The sequence below is a fragment of the Microcebus murinus genome, chromosome 2 (genome assembly GCF_040939455.1).
Source record: "Microcebus murinus isolate Inina chromosome 2, M.murinus_Inina_mat1.0, whole genome shotgun sequence".
Taxonomy (NCBI): domain Eukaryota; kingdom Metazoa; phylum Chordata; class Mammalia; order Primates; family Cheirogaleidae; genus Microcebus; species Microcebus murinus.
The window spans coordinates 118,411,814-118,431,097 of record NC_134105.1 but is presented as its reverse complement, the minus strand read 5'-3'; the positions used below and the strand labels follow the sequence as shown (position 1 = coordinate 118,431,097).

The following is a 19,284-nucleotide window of genomic DNA, read 5'->3' as shown; positions in this document are numbered from 1 at the left end:
AAATATTTACTGTCTGTTCCTTACAGGGAAAGTTTGCCAATCCTTGGGGTAGAATCAGTGGATATGAAATGGAACTGGATGAAGGGAAGGGCGAGAGGGCAGGAAGGAAAGCACCTATGCCTTTGGCTTGTGCAACTGGATGACACACTCCCTTCTCCCTACTCCAGACAATCTACCCTCTTGGGTGACTCCACTTTATCTTTGCTGTTGCACTTACTTTACTACCATATTTACTTATCATGTATCTGTCTCTCCTCTTGGGCAGTGAATTCCTTAACTTACTTTTCTCCATATTTATAGCACATGCACACAGCTTTGTACAAGACACATGCCTCATGACCACTGAATGTAACCGAATCGATGACATGGCAAATTCATTTCTAATACTGCTGGGAACAGCAACTGCTTAATGACTTAAAATCACAATCACTTTTTGTAGTGATTAAGAGTTTATACACCACTTTGCAACTCATTTGTTCCTCACTACAACCCTGCACATTGGTATTAAACTTTAATTATATGTTTCCCTTACAAGAAATTATATTTTATGTTGCTATGCTTACATATAAAATGTTAAGAGCTACAAGCATTTTTGCTTTATATTTTATGTGAATTGGAAGCCATCCCTTTGGGGGGATGATTAGAAAAATAAGGACAGGATAAAAAGAAAGACTTGCCAGTGGAGTACTATGAAAAGTAAAGACTATGAGAGGAAGAAGACCTGGGTCTTAGTATGACACTGGGGGGTGCGAGGTGAGTTGTGTGAGGGCTGGGGGTGTGGTGAGAAAAATAAAGGAATCAAAGGGGTACCTTTCTGTTTTCAGCTTAATGCTAGTGTTTGTTACTAAGATAAAAAGGTCTATGGGACACGTAGCCTGAGTTCTGTTTTGAAAGGTAAAGTTTGAGATGATGATTAGATGTTCAAATACATATATACATACATATGTGTGTGTGTATATATATATATAGAGGGAGGGGGAAGGGGAGGAGAGAGACAGAGAAGTTGGATATCCAAATCTGGCGTTCAGAGTTGGAGACATAAGTCTGTCTTATAAATATGTATATTGATGGTACTTAAAGCCAAAAGACTGCATGAGTCCGGCTACAGAGAGTGTGTGTGTGGACAGGGAAGAGGAGAAGACAAAGTCCACTCCAACAGTGAGAGGTATAAGAGAGAAGCAAAGAACTAGTCAAAGGAGACCAAGGAAGTAGAGTGAGAAAAACCAGGGAAACAGAATGTTACGGAAACCAAGAGGCGAATGTGTTCTAATGTTCTAAGATGGAGGGAGAGGTCAGTCATATCTACTATTTCTTTGTGTTTTCTTTCTTAATACCACTGATAAGGCCTAGACTAGAATATATGTACTATTTCTAAGACATACATACAGTAAGACGTGGATAGAAAAGTAAGCATTGCATGCGACAAGACACAGGAGATGGATAGCACAGCCACGCTGTTTGGCTGGGCGGTGGGAGCAGGGGTCTGCGGGGGGTGGGGTGGGTGGGCTGAAGTGCGTCGCCGGGAGAGTGAGGGCACAGAGGAAGAAGCACTGTGGAAGGCAAGGGGAGAAACTCCCACGAAACATTTAACCCTCAAGCTGTAATACAAAAAGAAACTGCAAGTAAGAAAATAATTATCACTTAAAGGGACATTCTAATTGTGTTAAGACATTGTTAGTACATTTATTTTTCCTGCTTTTCAAATAGCATGTGTCCTATATGATAGTTGGCATGAAGTGGTTAAACAAAGCATTCTTTCCTGAAATCAACAGAGCACCAGGGGTTTCACAAAGCAATTAATCCCCTGAAAAAACGTGCAAACTTCTGTAAATACAACATGTGGGGAGGTGGGAGAGGGTCCACAGCTCTAGTCAAATCCTCCAAAATCAATTGGGCTAAAATAAAAACAGTTATATACGAGCTACTGCTGTGGTGAGGAGAGGCCTGTGACGTAATGAAATTTCACAGGTGTGTTATCATATTCACAATTTCATCCAATGGAAAAAACCCAGGTTTTTATTAATAGTTTGTATCCCAATCAAGAGCTCTGACCCCACAAAATAATAAATCTGGCTTATGCTCACATGGGGCAGAGCGCAGCATACACAAATTCTCAGAATACTCATTGATTGCCCAGTTGTGTTTCTTTATTAGGTAAGACTAGAAAAATAATAAAAGCCTAACTCATTGGCTAATTCATGGCAAAATCTTGGCCAAATTAGCTTTTCATGGAAAGTGCATATGGGTGACATGTTATTCTGGAATGATCTACCGTGTACAGGATTCTGAGATACAGCTTGAGCTGAGCTTCTTGGAAAAAGTATGTTCCATAGTGGAAAGTGGCAACAGAAGAGGTCTTTGGTGACAACTGTTGACAGAAAAAAAATTTAATGTATATTCACAATGGAGATTCAACCTGTGGAATTGTACTCTAAATCAATTATTACATGGGCATAAGTTCCCCCCCCAAAAAAAATTCCTGGGAATAAATCTAGCAGGACATGTGCATGCCTGTATGAATAAATTTATATAAAAATTATGCTGAGAGACACGTAACAAAGTTGAAATAAAGAAAAAAATCTTGGATAGAAATCCTAATATTTAATGAACTACATTTTCCTGAAATTAACTAACTCTAAAAGAATCTTAGGGAAAAAAATTCAATACAGTATTATGAGAGGTAACTTTACTAAATGACTCTAAATTTCATTTGGAAGAATAAGTAGGTAAGAGTAGCCAGGAAAATTCTAAAAATTAAACAACAACAAAAGCAATCAGAGGGAATATGCCTTTCAAATATTAAAATTTAAATTTAATATAAAAATTAGACAGTGTTAGACATCAAAAGCCTGTTGTAAAAGGCCGAGCAATTGAATAGAAAAGAGCACAGGAAGAGTGAAACATACTTGCGAATTTAGTGTGTGATAAGGGTGGCATTACAAATCAAATTTTTACACTATAACTTGGACTTTTGACAAAATAATTTTAGGAGTTCTAACTTTAAAAGTTTTTAAATGAGCCAAAACTCAAAATCTCAGAATATAGAATGGGTGACAATTTTGGAAAGATTGGAGTTTAGTGGTTTTGTTTTTTTTTTAATTTTTGATAATTGACAGAACACCTGAAACTATAAAAGATTCATAGATAAGAGACATTTCTTCATGGCAAAATAATGGACAACATTGAAAAACAGATGATAATTTGAGAAAAGTGCTGTCAACATATATGACTAAAAGTTAATAATATTTAGAGAGCCTTTAAAAATCTGTTTGAAAAAATAAATGAACACCCTAATAGAAAATTAGTCAAAGATAGTGTTAGCAGTTCTCAGATAATGAAAGTCAAGTGGCAAATAAAACATAAGTTATTGAACACTAGTTATCAAAGAAGTGCACATTAGAACTATGTATGTGTGTGTATTTGCATATCAGACTAATAACATCCAATATTGACTAGATGTGGAGAAATGGATATTTTTACACACTGTTGGTTAGAATATTAATTGCCAAAGCCTCCTAGAGAAGGGGAGATGTAAAAACATCAAAATGTAAAACGTGTCTATCTTTTGACCCAGTAATTCCATTTTTCATTTTTAGTAATGTTGCCTAAAGAAATACTCTCACAAGAGTATACACATGAAATATGACTTGATTCATTATTGTTGGAATGCAGAAAATGAATGTTTGTCAACTGGGGACTAGTTATAAAATTATGGTACATATTAATAACAGCTAACATTTATTGAGTGCTTATTGTTCTAAGCATTTTCTTATATCTTTAGTCATTTAATCCTTCCAATAATATTGTGAAGCAAGTGCTCTTATCATTGCAGCTTAACAATGAAGAGAATACAGCAGCGCAGAGACTGACACTCAAGGTCACATGCCTGGTGGCAGGAAGCAGCCTCCAGGGTCCATGCTCTTAGCCACCACATTTTGCTTCCTTTCATCTATGCATGACTGTAGTCATAAAAAGAATGAGCTAGAGCAAAAAGTCTTGATGTGGAAATTTGTCCAGGACTCATTGTTTGGTTTTAAAAAAGTTATAGTTAAATCACTGTGCAATTATGTGTGCATAGTGATGTTTATTATATCATTTAAAAAATAAGAGTTAAAAACTAGAAACAATCTAAATAACCATCTGTAGAAGGATAAAAAATTATGACAAATCCATTCAAAAGAACACTGTGTAAGTATGAAATAGAGTGACATATCTATATTTGGTGGAAAGAGCACCAAGATTTTTCTTGACTGAAACAAATTGTAGAACAGTCTGAATAGCATAATTCTATTTATATTATATTGTATAAATTCATGTATTTGTGTTGAAAGACAGAGGTCTAAAGGAAGAGTTAAAATTGGTTTTCTCTGAATGATGAGATAAGATACTAGAATTTTTTTTAAACTTTCTATTCTTGAACTTTTTTCATAAAAAGACAAAGCTTGTTCTAAGTTCCACCGCTAATGTTAAAAGAAATGATTAATTTGGTTCTCATATTTTTAAAAATCCTATCTTCCCTCTTTTTAATCTTGTCTATTCTGGCCTCCAGATAGAATTCTTAGCCCTTTCCTCTTATTTACCTCTATTGTCCTAAGTTCTCTTGAAGGCTAGGATGAAACAGAGTTCTTAGAATTGCCTGTCAACATGTTACTGATTTGTTAATGCATTTTATATGAAAAAAAAAATACAGTAACATTTTAAGAGATGGACTAGGGAGTTATGGCAGAAAACACAGCCATTTAGTAATGGCTGTTAGGTAAAAAGTTTAGAGTAGAAGCTACCAAAATACTCAGAGGCATTCAAAGGCCTTTTTGTTCTTGTGTGCTGACACTGGAAAAAGGTAAAGACTAAGCTGGGGTGGTTAGGAGGGTGTACGTGCCACCAAAGGGAAGAGCAGGCAGTGATGGGAGGAGACTGCCGCCTTGGAAGGCAGGAAACCCAGGCTCTAGTCCTGGCTCCACCACGGGCCAATACTGTAGCTTCTCTGAACCTGTGATCTCTTGTTAGAAACGAGAAGGGAGACCAGACCCTGGGTGTTCACACTGAGATCACCAGCCTTCTAGAGTCTCCCCGACATGCTTTGGGGCCACCCCGGAAGCTGGAGAGCCCTGAGGCAAGAGGGCTGGACCCTGGGCTCCCAGCCTGTGTTAACCAAAACAACTCCACTTTTATTTATTTCATATAATCAGATTTCATGGAAGATTCTGATTGAATAAAGAGTTCTAATGCTTAAGGAAAAAAAAAAAAGAGAGAGAGAGAAAAGTTTGAAAACCACAAACTACGCTGATGTCTGAGGTTCCTTATAGCTTTAAGTTCTTGTTTTGAAATTAATCTATGCCTCAAAATGTATGTGAGTAAGCAGTGAAAATGCAGTTTGCCCTGAAGAGAATTTCCAAGTCACTGAACATCAATCATGAGGAGTCTCTGTTGCTAACATGTGGCAAGTTGATTCTTTTTTTTTTTTTGCTTCCTTTGGGTCAATTTACCATCTGCCTCATCTTCATCAAAACATTAATTTCAGCTTAATGCCCTTTCTTCCTCTCTGGTGGTAAAAGGACCTGGCTTACTTTGAAATAAAACAAATAGACTGCAGCTATGCTTTCATATGCGGGCGGTTTCCATTTGATTATGGAACTCCAGAATACTAAAATGAGTTCTGTAACTCAATCTTCTTCTGAGACTCAATCTAAAAACCTACTCAAATAAAAAGTTCTAAAATTCATTAAATATATTGAGGATTTACTATATGCAAGGGACAGTACGAAGTGTTTCTGGTGATAGAAATGCGGTAAGACTCGGATCAAAAGGAAGTCTGCACTCTCTGGTAAGAAAGGAAGTTAGGCCTATGTGAGCTCAAAGAGCAGGAAGGCTTTGTCAGGCTTCTAAAGATCAGGAAAAGCTTCCAGGGTCTTGCAGGTGGGGCAGGATTTAGGTGGGCATGGGCATGAGGAGGACATATTTCTGATGAGAAGAATGCTAAACTAAAAGGTTTGGTTTTGATCCAATAAGCAACAAAGGAGTTGTGAAACATTTATGCTTTATGAAGATTAAGCTGGGATTAAAATATTATGTTTGTAGAAGATGGCAGGGCTCAGGTCACTGGGGTGCTGGCTGCTCCAATGGTCCAGATAAAATGTCATGAAATAGGATGATGTCAGTGGGAATATCAAGGAAGTGATTGATGGGAGCTACATCTACAGCAGACTTCCAAGAACTTAGAGACTGGCCAGAAGTACACAGAAGACCAGGTAGGAAGCACTTATGACAATTAAAGAAGAAGATAATGATTGCTTGGACCACGGAGGTTGGAGAGCAGAAGGAGAAGAGCATGGGTATTTTAAAACTATTTAGAAGGTAAAACTAATAGGGATTGGGTGGCAGATTGGACATGGAGGTGATGTTCACTGAGAGAGGGAGCAGTAGATGAAAACAAGTCACACTTCAGTGGGAGCCATGAGTTTCATTTTGGATAGTTTGATGCTGAGGAATCTGGGCCATCCAAGAGGAGATACAGTGATGGGGAAAATAGCACTTTATATTTGAGATAGTTTTGAGGATGTGATGTTCTTGGAGGAAAGTCAAATTTCAGTGACTGCAAAGAACTGTATGGATTAGTGAGTGAAAATGTATAGGATATATGGGAATTTTTCACGGTAGAATGGATATACAATGGGGCCTGCAGATGTATCTGGAGAAGTGGTACCATTTAAATAAGATAATTTGATTAGGCTTTGTTGATAGTAAAACAGAAAAAGAAATTGATATCAGAGGCTGAGGAGGTGGGAGAGGGAAGGGGTGAGGTTGGGTAGCTGAGAGGAATAAGTTCTGATGCTCTGCTGCACAGTAGGATTAACAGTAATGTACTGCATATTTCAAAATAGCTAGAAGAAAGAATTTTGAATGCTCTCACAACAAAGAAATGATAAATGTTTGAGGCGATATGCTAATGACCCTGATTTCAACATTACCTGTATCAAAACATCACACTGTACCCTATAAATATGTACAATCACTATGTCACAAACAAAACAAAACTGTAAAGAATTTTTAAAAAGATACTGATACCTAACAACAAGGAGTATGAATATGCCTTTTCCTAGATTTTGTTTGTATACTAATTTTCAGTGAATGAGTGAGTTATGTCTCTTCTGAGATCTTTGACCAGTGGAACTTTCTCTTCATCACATGTTTGAATGTTTAGAACTCTGTTAATGTTCTATTTAGTTCAAGTGGTTGCATGTTGGTTCTTTGGCGCCATTGTCAATAATAAAACTCAACAAAACAAACCCCTAAATATGGCTTTGTTTTTCTCTTTTTAAACATATCTGATTCTCAGCCCAAACCAAGATCCAGTTTTTTTTTTCTTATGTGGGAGACAAGTGTAAGTGACTGACCGCCATTCAAACTGCTCTACTAAGGAGACCCTCGGTCCTCTTGCTAACCCATCTCCTTACGTAGCCTCCCAAATCCTTGCACTTTTCTGTTATCTCTAGTCACCTTCCTTGATACAAACCTCAACCCCTCACCGACTTCTTCTACATTCTCCTTCCTTTCCAGAGGCAGAGCTAGGGAATCTGTACTTTTTAACCAATGTCCCAAGTGATTTTTGAAATGAGGACAATTTGAGAAAATCCATGTGGAACTACGTCAGGGGCCACCTTGAGGAGGCCGGAGGAAAGCAAGCTAGGCCACGTTCCTTTCACCTGCTTCCCCCAGACCAGGTCTGTGCTTTCTTCTTCACATGTGATTTCTATGTAAGTTTTCATCTGAAATGAAGATCCTACTGCTCAAGACGTCTGAAAATCACTGTCATAGATCAATTACTACTTCTGACTTTCCTAGTTTCCTTATCCATTCTCACTTCAATCATATACTCACAATCAGCCTAGAATCCCTCAGCTACTTGATCAAGAATTGAGCATTATTGAGGGCCTACTATGTTATGAGTTCTATTCTATGCATTGGACAAAACCTATAAAATCCTTGCTCTCATTTTAATTTCTATGGGGGACATAAATAATAAAATAAATGGGTAACTTTTAAGGATATTAGAAAGTAATAAGTGTCATAGAGAAAAAAGAAAGGCATGAAATAGGGAATAGGGAATCCCAGAGAGGATACGTGTGTGGGCACGTGGGGTCGTGTGTGTACATGGGGGGTGCACGTGCACAGTTTTAAATAGGGAAGAAGGAAGGCCTCATGAGATGACCACTGAGTGAAGAACTGAAGGGAACAAGTGAGTGAACAATATGGATATTTGGAAGAAAAGCGTTTCTAGACATGGGAAATCATAGTGGATGTTTAATTAGCATTGATATAATGAATGAATAAAAATGCAAGAATTCCTTTATCAAAGTAATTTTCAGCTCTTGGAGCATCCCTTCCCTTCCCATTGTTGCCACTTGCTTTAACTAGAGTTACCCCTAGACTATGATACTCAAATCATTAAGAACATACATTATGGATATGATCTAAGGTCATCTTACCACTGAAGAAACTGAGAGCCAAAGAGGGTATATATTATAACTTGCCTGACATCATAGAACTAATTAGGGGTAGACTAGAACTGCAGCTCAGGTCTTCTAAATTCCAGCTTCAAGGTTTTTTGGTTGAGATCTTTAATGTGGAGACCAGAAATCTAACTGAATACTTTTCTTATATAAATGTTTTCTAAGTGAATACCTACTTGTATAATAATAATGTAAGCAACTTCCTTAAGAATAAATTCTTTTTCTTTGGATACTGCTTATGAGTTTCCATACCTCCATATGCCCCATAAGGAAAAAAGATGAAGAAATAAAGGGAGAGAAGGGAAGTGGGGCGAAGGAGAAAAATGAATGAAACGTAACATGATGTCATACTATCAACTCTTGCATACTACCAAATCTTCCTCAACCTTAGCCCTTTCCAATATGTTGCAATAATATTTCCAACTTTTCACCAATTCTGAAATGAAACAATTTACATATTTAAAAACAAAAGGTTTAATTTTCTAATCCTCTATGGCACTATGTTATTAACAAATAAAGGAAGCACTCATCATTGTCATCAATTAATAAAATCCCAACCAGCCACCCTGTGATAGCTTGATATTTACTGCTTCAATATGATACCCTCAAACTTCAGATCCAAATTCCACCTGGTCATTCTGTCCAGTTCCATTTAGACACACTGCTTTCCCTTTCCCTCTTATTTGGTAATGCGATCTCCATTTCCTCTACCATTTAATCTTCCCTGAGAAGCACTGCTGTTTCTGACATCTGTTCCTTTCCCATCCGCCTGTGTGAACTGAGATAAAGAGAAAGTTTTCAAGAAATATAAAGCTCATCTGTCAACTACTTCCTCCACCAGCTGTCAGAGGCCTCACTGCCTCTCCCATGTGCACTCTTAACTCTACACCAACTCAAAGCATAGATTCTTGAGCCCTCTTTAGAGAGTTTTCCCTATTCTCCATAATTTTTTTCATATTAACTCTTTATATATAATATATTGTATTTATTTGTGATGTATCTGATCATTCCCCATTGTAATCATTTTGCATAGAGCTCTTATACTATCATTTTGCTGTATCAAAAAGCCTGGTATTTCAAGAAACTTCTATTTAGTCCTAAAACTCAAAGGCTCAACTTCAAGGTTTAACCTATAATCTGGGTGTTTGAAGAGATACCACAGCTGCTACAGCTGCCAAGATGGGTATGGACGCAAACAACCCTTTCTCTTCAATGACCTCATCATATTTGTTCATGCTCTGAAATTATTTAGGCTGGATTAGTGCAATGAATTCTCAGTTTAGGGTTCTCCTTAAAGACCACCTGTGAGACTTAGTTAGCTTGCCTATTTTAGGACCCTGGTCAGATGAGCCACGTTTTACTTACTCTATGTATTTTATTGGCAATCTAGAAAAAGTAAACTTTATACTGAATTCTTTGAAAAATTTTCCTGCTCATGTATATTTTCTGAGAGTCTTCCATTTTGAAAGTAAAATTATGGCATAAGTTTCTGATGTAAATAGGTACCTCTATTCCCTCCACCCTCACTCCTTGCGGGGGAGGAGAGACTGAACAGCTTCTTGTTTATCAGGGAAGACAGGTTTAAATTAAAGGAGCTACCTGCTGGTTTTCCCTGGGTACTGGCAGGACAGGAAACGTGCTCTCCATCATGAACTTTTCTATATCTTCACCCCTGTTTCCATCTCCCTCTGACCTCTCTTGCTTGGATTAAGGCCTATGGGCTTTAACAAGGCCCAGCACCACTGTCAAGAGTCCCCTGACTCTCCTCCCTCCCCCACAGTTCACAAGCCCATCACCCCCATACACACGTAGATATACACACTCTCCCTTAGTTGGAAAACAGTACCGCTGTCTTCTCTCTTCATAATACTAGATTATTACTTGTTGTTTTGTATTATGCTTCATTGTTTGCAAGTCTATTTTCCATATTAGAGCCCTTGAAGGTTTCAATTTTTACATTTCCAGATACAGTGCCTAATACATGGTATAAACTCAAAGCAAGTTTGTTGAAATAATTAAATTTTTTAAAACCAAAATAATACATGCATGTGGTAATGTGGTAACAGTTGAAAGAGTTTTGAGGAGGGGTCTCCCATCCCAAGCCTCTTTACTTTAAGAGAAAATTTCTTTGAATTTCTCCTTAGATTTTCTGGTCCATAATCCTTAAATAAATATGCTTATACTTTCACTTTTGATTTAGTCACTTTTTGCTTTAGTCATTTAGCCATTGATTTAGATAATGGCTACTGACTCTTCATATTAAAAATGAGTTTTAGCTCACTCACAATACTTCTTAGAGTTCTCCTCCCAATAGTTGGTAGTCATGCTAGTCCACAATTCCTTATCTGAAGTCCTTGGTACCAGATATATTTTGGAATTCAGAATTTACAAAAGTAATATTATGTATATATCATAAGCTGCAAAAATGTCACATAAGTGTTTCTGCAGTAAAATATGCAAAACACATTAAATGGGATATATGAAGATAATCAATAACCACACATTAGTGGAAATCAGGCTTTGCCAACAAAAAATTTACCAAAAGTTAAATACAACTCATGTGGCAGTTCATGTAATAAAATATCTCAGAGGGTAGAGGACTGGACACCACTGGTTGGCAAATTCCAAACATACCAATACTACAGCTTCCCATGAACCATACTTATTTTGGATCTCGGAAAGTAGCTTCTTAGAGCTGCTATTTCTCTTAGAGATAGAGGCAGTAGCAAAAGGAAGTCATTAGAAACTCCCAAGCTCAGAAAGACCTCTCCACCTCTCCATGTTTCAGGGGACAGTAGCAGCTGAGTGAGGTGTGAGGAAGCTGCAGAAAGAGCATCTTAGGAATCACTACACGGGCGAGAGTGCTCATGAACTGTAATTCTAGTCAGGACATTGTTCTTCTAAGAGAGATTCCATTATCATGGTGATAAATAACCACAGATATGCCACCTCAATTAATAAAGTGAGGTTCTTGGGAAGCTTGGGAAATGATCTAGTTTTTAAAAATTTAGAAATTATGGTTTGTTAATAGTAAAGTTTAACGTCATCTCCAAAATCCATAGCTATAGTAAATATCTACCTATCCAATTACAGAAGGAAAATATTTAGGTGGGAAACTTGGCTTATCTTGCCTTGAAATCTGAACATAAACAGAGGTCACAGACGTATTCAATCCATGTCGTGTGTTTTGAGCAAGTACACATGTGTGTGTCTGTATGTGTGTGTTCTCTCCACCCCCAAACACCTTTAGGGATCACAGAGATGAAAACAATGTTACATTTGCCCAAGGAGTTAAATTCCATTTATAAAAAAGAAACATTAGAAAGAATCATTTTTGTCTAATTTGTATATAAACTTTCGTTAATGGCAATACTTAAATAAGTAGAACAATATATTACCCAACCAGTCCAGCTTCTAAGTTTTATTTTTCTCCATATGAATTATAATAGGTTACCATAAAATTCTGAAATAGATTTCTCAATTATTTGGATATAAATCACAAATTCAAATGAAGATTAGAAAATAAAAAAGCTTTGAAATAGTCTTAATTTAGAATAATTCCCATAGTGTGAATATGTAATAAGCATCCAATAGCTTTGGTTTTTAAGTGGCTCTTTCGGCAGTTACACAGCATGAACGAAGGACCCAGCATCAGCAAACCTTTCTCCCTGAAGGAGTAGATTAAATTTGCTTTACAATAAAAACTCTGGGCATGCCAAACACTAATGGCTGTTTTTCCTTTAAATTTTCTATTTTTAATTTTAAAAATATGCTTGCAAAATAGTTTCTAGAAGTATTTAATTTCTTTGATGCCAACAATGAATTTTTAATTGATCTGTAAATTTTTTTTTTTTAACTTTTTGTTGAAGTATCCAAAAATGCCCCGCTCACAGGATTTCCACAAACTGAATGCTCCCATGTAACTACCTGGCATGCAGATCGAGAAATAAAACACTGCCAGCCCCCAATTCCATCCCCCTGGTGCCCTCTTCTAACAATGCCTTTTAATTAACCTGTCAATACAGTCTATATACAAAAAGACCACTTCTGAAGCAGGTACAGAAGGAAGCGAGACCTGCCACTTCTAGCTGTACTGGACTGAAGCAAAGCGGTTTATGGGTAAGGGCTCCCGCTAGAAGCTGACTGCTGCTCTGCCCTGGTGATGCTGGTGTCCCTGCTGCCACTCTCTCTCCGTTCAGGGAAGAAGGATGCAGTAGAAGAGACGGTGTGTGGGAAGAGAAGAAAGAACACTGGACTTGGTAGGCTGCAAACCCACTTCTTAAAATTCAGATTTTCTTCCTCCAAGTAGCTCTTTGATCTTGGGCAACTTGGTTCACCTTTCTAGGCCTTTGTTTCCTTTATTTATAAAAAAGATATTTGACTATATGACCTCTAAGGTTTGTTCTGGTGCTAAAACATTATAATTTCATATGAAAGGACAGTTGGTACACAGGTGAGGTGAAGGTCAGAAGGTCAAGAAGTACTCTCTCTCTCCCCCCTCCAGCACTGGTTGGAGCAGCAGAACTTCCACCCTGTATCTTTCCTGTTTCTGCTTCAGAATCATGTATTCAGCATGGATCAAAATTACCTGATCATGCCTTCTTATGTACCTAAATCAGTTTGTGATGTTTAAGAAATAATTTCTAAGACCATAAAAGTTAAATGCATTTTTTCTGCGTTGTTTTTGGCCTCTTATGAAAATACAAAGGAAAAGGCTGGGGCTTCTTAAATGGCGTCTCACGCCTCCTCCTAGGGGAAGCTGTGCACGGTAAGAATAAGAATCTTACCACACGTGTACATGAAACACGGAACACTCAGAAAACATGATGCTCATGAGTGAGTTGACAACTTCTGAGGAAAGCCTTGTTCAAAGATAGGGAATAGGTTAATTTTTCTGCAAATCTATTTTCCACCATATGAAGTATGTTCAGTGACTGCGCAACAGTAACAGACATACATCAGCTTCTATTTAAGAACTCCCAAACTCCTGACAGTTGGCTCACATGAATCATTGTCAGGAAGAAGTCTTCCAGCAGCAGCGACTAGCCTCAATTTGCTGTCTAGCTGAGGTGTGATTGATACCAGGGAATGAGTAACTTTCCAACTTCTCACAAGAATATGGAAACTGCTATGAAAGCAAGAATTAGAAATCTCATAATTGATGTCCCTTCTGTTCATTCTTTACTATGACTGCAATATATTTCCCTTTTCTGATTCATGAGACTTCTTCTGTGACATTAGCAATAAGCCTGGTGACAACTCTGCTATAATTATTTGCATTGAGAAACAAAATTATTGCCAGTTAGCTTCAAGTTTACTTCTTTGGATATAATGCAATGGACAGAAAGCATTAAAGAACTTGATAAATTTGATCTTGATTATGTAGAAACTTTACAACAGACTCTCCAACCCCTCCTCCAGCCCCATAAATACCATCCTCATAAGGCAGACAGATTCACACACACAAAACTCCAGGTTCCATTTTCTTTCCAATTGCCACCTGTTCCTTGAAAAGCCATTTTTTCACATTTATTTTGTGATCTTATTTCAGTTTCTGCGTGACAAAAACTGTGCAGAAACTCAAATTTTAATAATCAATATGCAATTTTGTGTGGGTCGTCTTCATAGATCCAGAGTTTTTCCTTTTTCCATTCACCTAACCCATCAATGCAAAAAAAAAAAAAAATGTTTTAAACTAGACATTATATATCAGACTCACAGCAGTAACATTCTCCAGTCACATTCAGTCCACATGAGATACTTAAGGATGTAATAAAACATAAGAAAAGCATATTCTAGCTGCTTGCTATTTTGAAAAGGGGAAAAAAAATCCTTTCAGACAGTAATCAATTTCATTGTGGTGGAGATTTCTGCAAAATGCATTAAGGAGTTCACGCCTGTGGCAGTGGTCACTGCACATATTTTGGAATGTCTCCCAGACTATAAGACTTTTTCCAGACATCCAGGAGAGACTTTAGTATGACAGAGATCCTGCTCTGGGCCTTAAAAAAATTGTAGAAGGAAAACTTTAGAAGGTTCAGTTTCAGCTGGATTTTGTTTCTTAGACAGCCGAGTCGCCTAAGTTATGGAAAATACTAGTAATTATGGAGTGATGATGATAATCATGAAAGCCTCCCCCTGTCTTCTTTCTCTGCAGCCTTAATTAGTTAGCTGAGGTATCGGTTAAGCGATAATGCTACTTTGCTTCCTAAGTATCTTTACAAATAGGGCAAATTCTATCCTTCCTCAGATGCTGAAATCACCAAAAAGAATTATGATAATATTTTTTAACTTTGGGGAACAAACAACAAAATGCATCTGTTTACTCGACTATGCTTTCGCTGTAATAGCAATGTGAAAATTATTCAGAAATTATGCTTTGCAGGGGGAGGCCGGGAGGGGCCGTGCTGAACTCACTGGATGAAAAACGTGCTCTTTAACCATTTCCTTCTCTAGCGTGTTTATCTCTGAACACTTCCCCCACACTTGGCTTTTGCTGTGGCTAGGAATGAAGTCTGAGTACAGACACTGACATAGTTTATATCTTCAAGGACATGCTGATGTATGTTGGAGCCTCGGATTTGCCACAGACATATGTTATCTGCTTGCTTCCGTCTCTCAAAGGCATAACTTTTCTTTTTGGACATATTTTGCCTTCCATAAATCTAATTTATCTTACAAATGCAAAAATAAATGAAAGAAAGGGTTTTCCTAGTCTTTTTGTTTCACTTTATATCTTGGGTCCTTTTTATAGTCTTTCCGATTTGTTCAGAGTTAACCTTATACTTTCTGTATTATTCTTGTATTGGTTTAATGCTCCCTTTCTGCTCTTTAGGCATCTAAAGTTCCAGCTCAGCTGCCTTCTGTTCCCTACTCCATACAGCTCCTGGTGTTAGAAACATTGTACTTGGACTCCATTCTTCATTCCCAGTCCTTCCTGCAAGGCCTGAGAGTTTGTGATCCTTTAGGGAGGCAAATGTCATTTTCCTCATCTTACCGATTCTCACATTTTTTTTTTCCTTTTTTTTATTAAGAGACAAGGTCTGTCACCCAGGCTGGAAAGCGATGGTATGATTAGAGCACACTGTAACCTTAAACTCCTGGGATCCAAGCAATCCACCTGCCTCAGCCTCTTGTCTAGCTGGGACTGCAGGCATGCGCTAGCATGCCCAGCTCATTTTTTAACTTTTTGTAGAGATAGAGATTGCCTATGTTGTCCAGGCTGGTCTTGAACTTCTGGCCTCAAGCCATCCTCCTGCCTCAGCCTCCCAAAGTGCTGGGATTATAAGTATGAGCCACAGTGCCCAGCCACATGTCTTTGTTTAGAATCCAAAGAGGCAAAAAAAAAAAAAAAAAAAGGCAAGCTCTCTCACTCTTAATTACATAAATAATAAATTGATGTCAAGTACAAGAGAAGTAGTTTGGAAAAGGCACTAATTTAGGAATCCAAAGACCTGGATTACGCATAAGGCTCTGCCATTTACCAGCAAGGTGACGTTAGGAAAGCAATGAACTTTTCTGCGTCAATTTTCTCATCTGCAAAATGGGAATACTCCTGCCTTGCCTAGCTTACATTTTTGTTATAAGAATCAAAGGAGGTACAAATATTTAGAATTTAACCTCTTTAAAGAAGTTAGAATGGTGATTGGCACATAGTAACATTATTATTGTATAATTATTGCCATTAAAATAGAAAAGCATCAAATAAGGCTAGTACGTTTTTGATGATTTGTACTATGCCATCTCATAATTCATAGCCTTTAAAAATAATTTTAATTTTACAAATCTATTATATTTAGCTATTTAAACCCAGGCATCAGTAACTGCATTTTGCAGGTGATGAAAAAAGGGCAGGGGGTGGCCAGGGAAATATTAGGCTGAAAAATCACTGGGCGGTTTGAAGTGCCCTGTAATGTTGGATGGCTGGCTGGTTACATGAGCTGACAAGACCCTTCTGGAGCTGCAGCTGTGGATCAGCCTGGCGCAAGACAGAAGCACCCTCAGACACAGAAATACACTGCTGGGGGGTCCTTGGGAGAGGTGGTGGAGTCCCCTTCCTGCTTAATGCAAATAGCAATGATCACGCTGGCCTGTCTGAAACCAGTCAGAGACCAACCAGTCCAGTCTACCTGAGGCACTTCTTGAGATCTGCTGACCTGGCTTCTTGGTGAACAGAAATGATTAATATACCAGAATCACGTCCAGCCCCGAGTAAAGTCGAGAAATAATCAATGTGCATCCTTGAAGCCTGTATTCATTGCTAGACCTGCCATAACAAAACACCACAGACTGGGTAACTTAAACAACAGAAATTGGTTTTCTCACAATTCTGGAGGCTAGCAGCCCAAGACCAGGATGTCTGATTTCTCCATTGATCAAGCAGATTTGATTTCTCCTGAGGCCTCTCTCCTTGGCTGGCAGATAACTGCCTTCCTGCTGTGTCCTCACATGGTCTTTCCTGTATGTGAGTTCCTGATGCTTCTTTGTACGTCGAAATTCCTCCTCTTTTTTATTTCAGAATATTATGGGGTACAAATGTTTTGCTTACATGGGTTGCTTTTATACAGCTTGAGTCAAAGTATGTGCCCATCACCCAGATAGTGCACACTGCACCTGTTATTTGTGATTTCACCCATCCCCTCCCCACCTCTCCCACCTGCTGGATTTCTGTTGAATTTTACTTCTGAATGTGCTCATGAGTGCTGATCAGTTAGTTCCAATTTAAAAGAGACTATAGAACATGTGGTGTTTTCCATTCTTGCAATACTTCACTTAGGAGAATGGTCTCCAGTTCCATCTAGGTTGTTACAAAAGGTATTAATTCATAATTTTTTTTCTTATGGCTGAGTAATACTCCATAGTATACGTACACTACATTTTATTAATCCACTCATTTTTTTAAGTACATACTATTTTTTTTATTTTAGCATATTAAATCCACTCTTGAATTGATGGACACTCAGTTGATTGCACATCTTTGTGATTGTTCAATTGTGCTGCAATAAACATTTGAGTGCAAGTGTCTTTTTGGTAAAATGGATTTTTTTCCTTTGGGTAAATACCCAGTAGTGGGATTGCTGTATCAAATGGTAGTCTACTTTTAGTTTTTTGGGGAATCGCCATACTGTTTTCCACAGAGGTTATACTAATTTGCAGTCCTATCAACAGTGTATAAGTGCTCCTTTCTCTCTGCATCCATGCCAGCGTCTGTGGTTTTCAAACTTTTTGATAAAAGCCATTATTACTGAAGTTAGGTATCGAGGTAATCCAAATAGGGGAGAAAAGAGGTCAAACTATCACTCTTTGCTGATGCTATGATCTTATATTTAGAAAACCGCAAAGATTCTGCCAAGAGACTCTTGGAATTGATAAATAAATTCAGCAAAGTCTCAAGTCACGAAATCGATGTACACAGATCAGTAGCATTCCTATACACCAACAACGGTCAAGCTGAGAATCAAGTCAAAGACTCAATACCTCTCACAATAGCAACAAAATCCCCCTTCTTATAAAGACACCAGTCAAACTAGATTAGGGCCTACCCTAATGGCCTCATTTTAACTTAATCACCTCTTTAAAGGTCCTATCTGCAAATACAGTTACACATGAAGGTACTGGGAGTTAAGGCTTCACCCTATGAATTTTAGGGGAGACACAATTCAGCCCCTAGCAAGGTTTTCCCTCCCTCCCTCTTCTGTTATTTCTTCCACCAGTCACTTCCTTTCTACTTGGATCCATGCAGTTGAACACATTTTCTTCTCCCCATGAATCCCTAGCCCTCTCTGCTTCTGAATACTTCTGCAGAAAACAGTTGATCATGCACAAAGGTGTAAGGGCTTTAACATCTGTACTGCGGTCTGAAAATGTTATGCTATTATGATTTCTATGAGCCTAAGCCTGGCAGAGCCAAGGAGTAGAGGAGATGGTAGCAGAATACTGTTCCTGGAACTAACATGAGAGCAGACATGTGGGCAAGCCAGCTGTAATGGTCAGTCCTCTCTAGAAAGAAAGACCAATAAGATATAAATATATAAAAAGCGATTTATTTTATTTTATTTTCTGTAGCGATAGAGTCTTGCTATGCTGTCCAGGCAGGTCTTGAACTCCTGGGGACTCAAGCGATCCTCCTGCCTTGTTCTCCCAAAGCGCTGGGATTACAGGCGTGAGCTACTGTGCCCAACAGAGATTTTTCTTAAAATAAATCTCACATGATTATGGCAGCTGGCGAGTCCAAAATCTGCACAGTAGGCTGGAAAGCTAGAGACCCAGGGAAGAGCTGATGTTGTAGCATGAGTCTGTGAGCTGCATTCCCTCTTCCTCAGAGATCTCAGCCTTAGCCTTCAACTAATCAGATAAACCCTACCCTCATTATGGAGGGTCATTGCTTTACTCGAAATCTACTGATTTAAATGTTAATCTCATCTTAAAAAATACATTTACAGAGACATTTATACTGGTGTTTGACCAAATAACTGGGTACAGTGGCCTCACCAAGCTGTTGCATAAAATTGACCATCACATCAGCAAAAAATGACCTAGATAACAATATGTGAGGACTGACTTGGAAGCTAAGTCCTTAAATTTAAAGAAAAAAGTCAACAGTTTTGCTATGTCTACCTTGTGGCTTCTGCTACTATTGGTCTTCTCCCTTCTCAGCCTTGGGGAAGAACTACAATATGTAGTTGAGACATTCTCAGTCAAAATTCTCACTTCGGTTTGGATAAACATTTTTGTACTTGTTCTATACCTCATTAAATAAATAGTAAATTTTTTG

The 19,284-nt window shown here is 38.0% G+C and overlaps 1 protein-coding gene across 7 annotated transcripts in view; it reads right to left on the bottom strand.

Moving 5' to 3' along the window:
- Positions 1–19,284, bottom strand: part of DNM3 (dynamin 3) — a 515,120-nt gene that overhangs the window by 175,472 nt on the left and 320,364 nt on the right. Inside the window, exon 16 of one of the 7 annotated variants that reach the window (XM_076000386.1) lies at positions 1,517–19,284. This exon is cut by the window's right edge and continues 25,457 nt beyond it. The exons of the other annotated variants lie outside the window; for them this stretch is intronic. The gene's annotated coding sequence lies outside the window, so the exon portion shown is untranslated. Of the gene's footprint in view, positions 1–1,516 lie in introns of those variants that run through there. 7 annotated transcript variants of the gene reach the window in all.